The 11167-nt window shown below is 42.6% G+C and overlaps 1 long non-coding RNA gene across 1 annotated transcript; it reads left to right on the top strand.

Annotated features, from left to right (window-relative positions):
* Positions 1-1294: 1294 nt before the first annotated feature.
* LOC110533673 lies at positions 1295-10797 on the top strand. Its single transcript, XR_005053620.1, has 3 exons — positions 1295-3009; positions 3766-3819; positions 10503-10797. It is a non-coding gene; the product is annotated as an uncharacterized LOC110533673 (long non-coding RNA).
* Positions 10798-11167: the final 370 nt, after the last annotated feature.

Below are 11167 nucleotides of genomic sequence, written 5' to 3'. Positions count from 1 at the left end.
TCCCCTTCCTGCTGATTGGCCCCAGAGAGGGCAGCTGCAGCCAATGAGGTTTGCCAAAAGTGTTAGTGTTTAGTCTGGCGCTAGGCAGCAGAATCGACTGACAGGCGGGTCAGGCAAAGTCATCGTCTTGGCTGGCTGCCTGTCAAACCTCTGGTACCATTTAAGAAGAGGGGCCAGAACAAGGCAAGGAAAGGCCTCTGCAGGGGAAGCAACCTCAATCCCCTTTCTCTGTCTCTCTCTCTGCCTCTCTCGCTCTCTCTCACTCTTCCTGAAAAGCTCACTCTCTGAAAAGGCTGAAGAGAAAGGCTGAAGATTTGTTTTTCAGTGCTTAAACTGGTTTGATTGCTTGGTTTTTTAACTTGCAAACTCCCTTGCTTCAAAGGCAAGGGAGCACAAAACAGCCCTGTTGCCTGATCTGTAGCCTATGTTAACCACACGTAAACAAACGTGGATCTCTACAGCAGATACAGATGTGGTACAGTCCTCTCATTAACCTGACCCAGTCAGAGGACAGGACAGTGTGAACCTTCATCTGGATTAACCTGTGGGCTGTATATTTCCTGTCATGGCTGGAGACAACATCAAATGAGTGGTGATAAGGGTGGATGGACTCTTGGTTTGAGACATAAATAACACTGTCCCGTGTGAGCCTTTGGAGAATAAAACGGCTGATATTATCTTCCCCCAAAGCTTAGGCTGCTTGTAGCGCAGGCTTGTCGTGTAAAACAAATATATATATTTCACTCACAGCAAATGGCATGCCTCAGAAATTTGTGAAAACTGCTGATAAGTATGCTCATGTTATGGGTAAATCTTTGGGTAAGTCTTTCACCAGAGAGGCATTTTGTAATGACTCTTTGGGTAAGTCTTTCACCAGAGAGGCATTTTGTAATGACTATCTCACTCACATCATGCATTAGGTTCTATCAACATAGTCATCTTTAAACCGTCTTGGGATATTGTTTTTGTGGTTCAGATCAGATTAATTACAATTAGATAAATGTATTAAATGTCCAAGTCTAATGGTTTCCTATCCCCTACGTTTCACCCATTTTTCCCTCCCTGATTCTCAACTATTTCAAATTACTGTGTGTCTGTCAGATTTTTCACCCCTGTCTGGTTTATGATGGTATATTCCATCCCAGGGGAAACTATTTTTTCCTCCCTGGTCTCATTTGAACTTTGACCCTGGCCTCCTGCCTCTCAGGATATGAGATGACCCCTCAGTAGGGGTGAGGGAGGGGTGAGGTGGGTGAGGGGGATGTTTTGGACCAGAAACTGTGTGGTTAATGGCGCTGGGAGCAGATGAGGCCCTGGCTGGGCCCTGCATGGCCCTTTGTTTGAGCTTCTTATTAATACTGAGGTTATTATTAAAGTCTGGCCCGGCCCCAGCGACAACACTGACTTACCCATTAGCTGACGGACTGACTCGAGTCATTAGAAATGATAGAGACTAAACCAAATGTAATTAACGTTTGTAATACATTGGTTGAAGTTGTATGCTTGACTTGTCGGTGTCATACTGAGCTTTAACGGCAGCACTGACAATGATGACAGCATTATGTGTTGTGTTGTACTTCTCATCCATTTGTGTTGGCCCTATTTGACATGAACTTTTATCATCGTTACCATGTTACTACATGTTACTAGACAGGCTGGGAGATATGAAGTCAATATAAATTTACCTCCTAAAAGATAATAAATTATTTGGCTTGGTAACCTCTCCCCTTCCTCCATCTATTCCTCCCACCACAGACAGTCAGTCAATCCCAGACAGTCTCAGGCTCTCAGCGTATGTGTTTTTTAATCCTTACCATAGGTAGGGAAGCTTGGCAGATTCTCAACACTTTTGATTGAAGGCTATATTATGTGGGGGAAACATGTAAAATAGGCTTTTGGGCATAAATTAGAGCTCCTCCATGGTGTATTGCTGGCTCTATGTGAGCCAGAGGGCCATGTTATATGTGTGAGTTATTGCCTTGGACCGCGTGACTCCTGTGGTTGTGTGTACTTCTACTGTGCGTAAGAGGGTCTCGTGGCCAAAGTGTGTGTGTGTGTGTGTGTGTGTGTGTGTGTGTTTTCCTACTGTACCAGGGCCTCACTGTGAATTTGTGAGAGAGCAGAAGACAGGAGAAACATTGCACACTGTTTTTGATGTCCAGTTACACAGACCAGCAGAGAAGACCGAGTATTATAGATGAATGTGAATGCTGGTAGATACTGTATATTCCAAGCAGTGTGTGTTTACGCGTGCTCAATGGGCAGAAGATGTAATCTGTAGAGCTCTTTTCATTTATTCTATTAAAAAGGGAACTGGTATATGAGGCGAATTGAAAGCTCCCACCATGAACATCAAATTGACTTTGGAAGGCTCCAGGCATTCCTGTTCGACAGCACATTAGCCGCGGCTACTCTCCACCTTGAGATGATGGGCAGCCTGCCAGGTAGGGGTTGCCATGACTCCTAACGCCACCCCTTCCCTCTGCACTCCCTGCCCCCTTGAATGTGCCAAATATTCGGGCAGGCTGGGCTGGCTAAGGTTTTGATTTAGACAAAAGATGTCTTAACAATGTCAGTAGAATGCTTTATGGGAATGCTGTGGCTTTCTGGTAGGAAATCATGTGACCTCCTCGGCCAAGGTTTTGTTATGGTGCCAGGAGGGAGAGAACGAGAGAGGGAGTGAAGGGGGAAACTTGGAATGCGATGCCAGCAAAGGGTTTTTATTCTTTCTTTTTGGGTCTTTCTTTCATTCTTGTGTTTGCTGAGAAAATGGCGGACGGTGTGGAGCTGAAATGAACCCGACTTGCCAATGGAGCTGGGCACAATAACACAACTCAACTTTAGTATTTTTAAATATTTTTTTTTGCATGGCACCCATGTCTCATAGCTTTTTGATTCCTGATAAATCCTGCTTCCTATCTGTCTGTCTCCGGCTGGGTACAAAAGAGAGGTCTGAACAATCCAAATCAAGTAGAGATGATGAATGTCAAATGGTTAGTAGAGATCTGGGTAAGTGGCACTGGTGCTGGCACATTTGCACTGTCCCATTCCATACCTGGCTTTGTCGCACTGCGGCCATGCAACCACAGCCAGGAATATTCTGATGTGTTGGGGAACGATGTAGTTGGCACCGTTAATGCTAGCTGACCGTGGCATGCTCCATTACACTGGCATCCCATTTGCCATGGCATCTCGTTCACCCGGGCAGATTTATACAGCTCCTTGCCACGATTTTCTAAATTGCTGTTGCTGTCTGTGATAAGTTGGGCTAACCTATCCTCTCCTCTCGCCACAGCCTCAGTGCTGCATGCTGGCCAGGAGAAGAGGAGGACTGCCCCTGCATGTGTCTCTGTGGGAAGAGAATAGACGGGGAGAGATCTTCTCCACAACATTTTTATTCTCACTGAAAAATGGACTTCCATGCACATTTCCTATCTAGAGGGAACTGCTGAAGCATGTGATGCTTATGAGCGGCTGCAACTGTAAATGGAATCTGCTTTAGAATGGACAGAATACTATTGCAATACAATTGCCGGTACTATCAGGGTTTTTGTGAAGCCGTTCTCTCTTCGTCTTTTTCTTTTTTTGCTTTATTATTCACCAACACATTTATTTTCAGTCTGAAATATTGTGTGTTTAAAGATAATAATTTGTTTATATTGTACTATTGCTATTGATTTAGGAACCATGAAAGTGTGCAGTAGGGTGTGGAACTGCTGGTTTTGAACAAGCCAATTAATGTTGTTACTTTCTTTGTGTTTTCAGAGTGAGAAATGACCATGGGTGACTCCTTACCCTGAAAGGCACACGATCAACAAGGTAAGTTACCTTCAGAAATAAGTTACCCTCTACAGTACATTGTGCTATTGTTTGTATCCTGAATTACCAAAAGCCAATGGCTGTTTCTTGAATTGTGGACCTTGGATTTGGCACAGACATTGTGTTGTATTCCTCTCCTCAGCTTGCGCTCTTGGTGCCATGTCTATAGGCCAGACAAAAAGCTATGGAGACATTCTTTGCCTTTGCAGTCTCACCTGTACATTCAAGCAATACATCTGTAGTTATTTAGGTTTTGTAGCTGTATTTGGTTTGATCTGACTTAGTTTGACAGGTACGGTATATTTTCAGATCATATGTGGGAGATTCTGCCCTGCAGTTTTCGTCTGGCTCTTTCTATTGTGCTGTTCTTTTTCAATTCCTATTTTGTAGCCAACATCCCGTTGCTTAGCTCAAAACACTTCAGATCCTTATACGATTCAACACATGTAGCAGAATTGATCCACTCTGTGATTTAGATGGAACAGGGTTTTATTGTGTGGTTTATTGTCCTCGCTGTATTGTTGATTAGGATAGTGTAAGGATGACATTATGGATGTATTTGTGGACATCAACCTATGACTGACATTATTTTTGATTTGACAGCCTGTTGCATGCATGGTACAATTGACTTCTCCACTTACATAAAGTGACATATTAACAGAGTTGGGCCCCAGGTTTGTGGCATAGTGTAACATATTGTTCAGTGTAATTTGACATGTTTATTTTGATACTTTCCAACTAACCACTTGGCACAAACCCGTAGATCCGATCTTGTGGTGAATCTGACTTCACAAGCTCCTCTCTGTGGGTCTCTGTCATTGTGGTGTGAACAACATATTTTTTTAAATGGCAACTTTGATGCCCTTTATTTGTAAAATGACTAGTAATAGATATTTCCTGTCCTGTGGTGTTTAGGAGCTCCAATACATTGTTTGTGAGGCAGAATAGAACATTCTGATTATTATAACAAAGCCTGAACCATAATGTTTCAGTGTTGTTTGATTTGATAGCTTATTCCAACCTTTTGATGGTAATGGAAGCAACCTACAGTACAAATCAGAAGATAGTGTTCTTGGCTTGCAAATAGTGGACAAGACAAGAAGAAGGCCTACTGAAAATGTGTGCATCCGGGTTGAGGTAGTAGGTTGTATGGTTTAGAATGACACCCTGGGAGTTAACGGTACAACCTTCTAGCTTTCCTTGGAGTACACTCATGACATCAAGCAAAAAGATGACCCTCATCATGTCTTTCAAAGCATAGCTTGGCTTGGTTTACATCAGCCAACTATTTTTGAGGGCCATGATGTCAAAATCTCACCGTCAATGTTTTTTTCTCTGTGCACTATTTTAATTTAAGTGTGCATTTGTTTACACTCTGTAAGAACGTTTGTTGATCCTGTCGCTATGACTACAACAGGCTAGCTTGACTGGAGCTAACTATAGCCGACGTTAGCTTCTATGCTAACAGACTTTTATGAATTAAACTATGAAAACCCCATTAAAAATATAACAACAGTTATATTATTACACTCAGTTTAACTTGATGATAACGTTTAAAATATTTTGTTTATCTGGTGCTTTTCTCTTCAGTTTTCAGTTTGCTCTCATTTTCCTGACACTGACTGGGCAGGCTAGCGCGAGACCCACTGTAGAGTGAGAGCGCGTGAAGCCAACCACTAGAGCGAGCGGCTCTCTCTGTGGTCCGAAACAGGCACAACACCCATTGACTATAAATACTGTAAATTATTACAACATGACAAAGATTAGGCTACCATATACACTACCGTTCAAAAGTTTGGGGTCACTTAGAAATGTCCTTGTTTTTTAAAGAAAATCACATTTTTTGTCCATTAAAATAACATCAAATTGATCAGAAATACAGTGTAGACATTTTTTAATGTTATAAATGACTATTGTAGCTTGAGGCGTACGGAGGAGTACAGAGGCCCATTATCAGCAACCATCACTCCTGGGTTCCAATGGCACGTTGTGTTAGCTAATCCAAGTTTAGCATTTTAAAAGGCTAACTGATCATTAGAAAACCCTTTTGCAATTATGTTAGCACAGCTGAAAACTGTTGTTCTGATTGATGAAGCAATAAAACTGGCCTTCCCTAGACTAGTTGAGTATCTGGAGCATCAGCATTTGTGGGTTCGATTACAGATTCAAAATAGCCAGAAACAAAGCACTTTCTTCTGAAACTCGTCAGTCTATTCTTGTTCTGAGAAATGTGAGCTGTTCCATGAGAGAAATTGCCAAGAAACCTTCAAAGCTGTGTACTACTCCTTTCACAGAACAGAGCAAACTGGCTCTAAACCAGAATAGAAAGAGGAGTGGGAGGCCCCGGTGCACAACTGAGCAAGAGGATAAGTACATTAGTGTCTAGTTTGAGAAACAGACACCTCACAAGTCCTCAACTGGCAGCTTCATTAAATAGTACCCGAAAACACCAGTCTCAACGTCAACAGTGAAGAGGCGACTCCGGGATGCTGGCCTTCAAGTTGCTTCTGAATTTATCAGAAACTTTCCCATACTGGTATGTCAATTAATCAATATAATACCAACCAACCTCTTTTGACCTTGGGGGGTTTATTTATTTAATGCATTGTACTGCCATTGTACTATGGTAATGCACAATTAATAGAGATGGTACCATATGATCATTTTTGAGGTAATACCATGGTATTTTTTAGGTGTACCATCATACTTCAAAGCTAAAACCATGGTACATTTCCATGATTCAAACTATACCATGGTATAAGGGAAAGTACCATAGTTGTACCTTGGTACATTTTGTAATTGCCAAACAACACTACTGCCACCTTCTGGTTTGGAGTATTTTAACAGGGTTTGTGGCTGACGACTACAAGGTCTTTGCTGTGAAAACACAAAAAAAGATTGACTGACGACACTGTTCAGAGGTGCTAATTAATCTCGGGTGGCAAACGGTAGACAATTCCACACTACATGACCAAAAGTATGTGGACACCTGCTCGTCAAACATTTCTTTCCAAAATCATGGGCATTAATATGGAGTTGGTCCCCCCTTTGCTGCTATAACAGCCTTCACTCGTCTGGGAAGGCTTTCCACTAGATGATGAAACATGGCTGCGGGGACTTGCTTCCATTTAGCCACAAGAGCATTTGTGAGGTTGGGCACTGATATTGGACGATTAAGCCTGGCTCGCAGTTGGTGTTCCAATTCATCCCAAAGGTGTTCCATGGAGTTAAGGTCAGGGCTTTGTGCAGGCCAGTCACGTTCTTCCACACTGATCTCAACAAGCCATTTCTGTATTGACCTTGCTTTGTGCACTGGGGCATTGTCATGCTGAAACAGGAAAGGGCCTTCCCCCTAACTGTTACCACAAAGTTGGAAGTAGCAAATTGTCTAGAATGTCATTGTATGCTGTAATGTTAAGATTTCCCTTCACCGGAATTAAGGGGCCTAGCCCTAATCATGAAAAACAGCCCCAGACAATTATTCCTCCTCCACCAAACTTTACAGTTAGCGCTATACATTAGGGCAGGTAGTCTTCTTCTGGCATCCGCCAAACCCAGATTCTTCCGTCAGACTGACTCACAGATGAGGAGCATGATTCATCACTCCAGAGAATGCAATGGCTGCAAGCTTTACACCACTCCAGCCAACGCTTGGCATTGCGCATGGTGATCTTGGGCTTGTGTGTGGATGCGTGACCATGGAAACCCATTTCATGAAGCTACCGACGAACAGTTCTTGTGCTGACGTTGCTTCCAGAGGCAGTTTGGAACTCGGTAGTGAGTGTTGCAACCGAGGACAGATGAGGACAGCACTCGAAAGTCCCGTTCTGTGAGCTTGTGTGGCCTACCACTTTGTGGCTGAGCCGTTGTTGCTCCTAGACGTTTCCACTTCACAATAACAGCACTTACAGTTGACCGGGGCAGCTCTAGCAGGGCAGAAATTTAACAAGCTGACTTGTTGGAAAGGCAACACTCTCTCCAGTGCAGGCCAGGCAACACTCTCTCCAGTGCAGGGCAGGCAACACTCTCTATGGTGCAGGCAAGGGCCTTGACAACCATTCTCCTGTGAGTTGAGCACTGAATCACAGCCACATTTTATGATGCCCAGATGGTTGGATGTAAACATCAAGTATGAAATGTAATAATCATCATAAATCTGAGATTCTCTGTTTAGCTGATTCTTTTGTTTCAGAAAACATCAGACATCACCATCAGATTTTACTATGTATCCATTTGTGCTGTGGAATATAGTTGCCAGGTTTAGTGCCTTTCTTAAGGGGTTTAGTGGCTTGATTATCTCACCTACCTACCTACTGTACCTGCTGGAAGCAAGGCCGTTCCCCAAATTGCTTCAGCAGACATACAGACTGCTGTAATGTTAAAACTGTCCAGCATTGGAACAGTTTGTTTCCGTGCACCAATCCTTAGTTATGATCTATGGGCACTTATGCGACGGGGTGCAGTAGTGATGTCTGGTCTGATCTGGGGTTTAAACCTGCTCCAGCCCAGCTTGGGCTGAAGTCTTTATTTACCACAGACCCAGTCGGTTTGTCTACTAAAATCAGGGGCTCTGTCTCTCTCTCTCTCTCTCTGGCAGTGGGGCACAGCTTGTAAGAGTTGGATCAACACAAAGGAGAACAAAATGCATATGTGGATCAGTTTTATCAGTCTACAGATTATTACAAATTCAAACTGAATTTGAAATATACTGAAAGCGAGAGGGTGTTGCTGTAATTCCTCTCTTTGTCAGAGCACCATGTCAGTTTTTTCTGACTTTGTTGATGGCTGATACTGTAATGTAAACCTCTCATACAGGGTCTTGAGTAAATACACCACTGTTATGATACTATTGTCTCTTTCACTTTACACTGTCAGTGGTTGGAAAGCAGTCTCTTCAGTCTAGAGTGGATATGGGCGTCAGATTGTCCCTCCAATTCAACCTTAGTTCTCAAACCTGCAATGGCAGCTTTGTTCATACTTTTGGTTGCTATTCACGGCTATATTCCAATACCTGATATCACTACAACGAGACAAAGATGTTTTGACCAAGATGTCTTGGAAAAGACCAGAAGCCTTTCAAACACACTACTAAACCCATAGGGCCATAGCTTGACAGACATTGCCAGTTGCTAGGAGCGCCCTGCTCCACCCACCACCACAACTCTGCAGCATTACCTCAGAGAGCACAGCCTCTCTCAGCTGGTGGAGCGTCTTATCAACACGGACCGCCCAGTGAAAGGGACTTAGCACCTGTTAATTAGGGGCCAAACGAACTCAGAGTGTTATTAATGGGTGTTCAATGGCAGAGCGTGAGAGGTCTATAGGAAGACAGGCTCATTGTAATGGCTGAAATGGAATTAATGGAACGGAATCAAACGTATAGAAACCACATTTGACTCCGTTCCATTAATTTAATTCCACCCATTCCAATGAGCCCTTCCTTCTATAACTCTTCACACCGGTCTCCTCTGCTCTCCATGTAGGCTCAACAACCAGCCTCAGATGGCTCACAATGCCAACAGGTTGGCAAAACATATATGTTTAGCCTGATCCTGCTAAAACCCTGGAAACACCAGAAGGTATGGCATTTTATCTGTATGGGGCCTCTTAGCGGACCTCTGTGGTGACTGCTCTGCTCTGTCAAAACAACAACTATAGTGGTACACCTCAGTCACTCAGTCTGTCTGGCCCTCTGGGGCTCTGGGGTCAGACTGAGTGAAAGGATATTGGTTAAGGTTCTGAATGATGTAAAGAACATTTAATTAACCATGTCTGAATTTCTGGAGGAGTACCAATATGAAATATATACTCTTAATTCCAGTGTAAATTTCTAGATCACTTTTTTGGTGATACATCTCTTGAGTTTTTAGGAAACAAATTAAATGATGTGGTAGTATGTATTATACAAATATATGTTTTGCCATTTACAGCCAGGTATGCAAATAGCCTTGGTTGGGTTCATCCTGTTCCTTCTCAGCCCTCCATAGTTATTGAACAGACTAGAGGAGCCAAACTGCATTGTGCCGGAGCACAGAGTTTATTTTAAGAGCTCTATTTTCCCCCTCTTTCCTCACCTCTGAACTGAATGGTCATCCAGATGTAGCTAGCAAGCGAGGCTGAGGCGAAGGGGACCTGCTGCCTCAGCACTCCCTGCTCCAACTGGCCCAGTGGCCAGGCAGGGCTAGGAGTCATTGGTTCCAGCTGTGCTTCCATTTATGGGATGGTTGGACAAATAAATGATGGGATTATATAGGAGAGGGGAGGTGAGACGGTGGGGGAGGAGAGACTGGGGGAGGAGAGACTGGGGGAGGTGAGATGGTGGGGGAGGTGAGACGGCGGGGGAGGTGAGACGGTGGGGGAGGAGAGGTTCTATTTTCACTGCACAAACCAATCAAGGCCTGCTGAACAGAAAAGCACACTGACAGAGAGCTCTAAAATAGGTAATTTAAATTATTTTACTGAAGTTTTACTTCAGGATATATCCTGCATTCCAGGTCATGCTAGGTAGCATTTATTTACATAAATGTCATGCCAGGTGAAATTGTGTCATGGCAGGTTAAATTGTAACAATGGAATGTTTTCAAACCAAATTATATGGGGGATTAGGCATGTAATTGTCTGATTATGAAATGCAACTTATCATTACATACAATTTTACATAATTGTTTTTCTTCTGTACACAGGAAGGAAATAAATGAATATCACAATCTCTCCAGGACCAGCTGCATTAGCAAAAGCATTGTTGACCTCTTGATCTCATAGTTGTAGAATAGTTGACTATTTTAACATTTTTTAAGTGTTTTTTTAGCCTCTACATGTACACAAAAAAAATAAACCCTATTGTAATAAGTATATTGAAGGTATTTTCAGTTAGTTATTGTTGGACATAATCCCCATACACATATACTGAATAAAAATGTAAACGCAGCATGCAGCAATTTCAAAGACTTTACTGAGTTACAGTTCATATAAGGAAATCAGCAGTTGTACTTAAGTAAAAATACTTTAAAGTACTACTTAAGTCTTTTTTTGAGTATCTGTACTCTACTTTACTATTTATATTTTTGACAACTTGTACTTTTACTTCACTACATTCCTAAATAAAATAATGTACTTTTTACTCCATACATTTTACCTGACATCCAAAAGAACTCATTACTTTTGGAATGCTTAGCAGGACAGGAAAATGGTCCAATTCACGCACTTATCAAGAGAAAATCCCTGGTTATTCCTACTGCCTCTGATCTGGCAGACTCACTAAACACAAATGCTTCCTTTGTATTTATTAAGGATCCTTATTAGCTGCTGCCCCTGGGGTCCAGCAACATTAAAGCAATTATACAATTTA

Source organism: Oncorhynchus mykiss, chromosome 10 (genome assembly GCF_013265735.2).
Source record: "Oncorhynchus mykiss isolate Arlee chromosome 10, USDA_OmykA_1.1, whole genome shotgun sequence".
Classification (NCBI taxonomy): Eukaryota; Metazoa; Chordata; class Actinopteri; order Salmoniformes; family Salmonidae; genus Oncorhynchus; species Oncorhynchus mykiss.
This window is presented reverse-complemented; position numbering and strand designations above follow the sequence as displayed.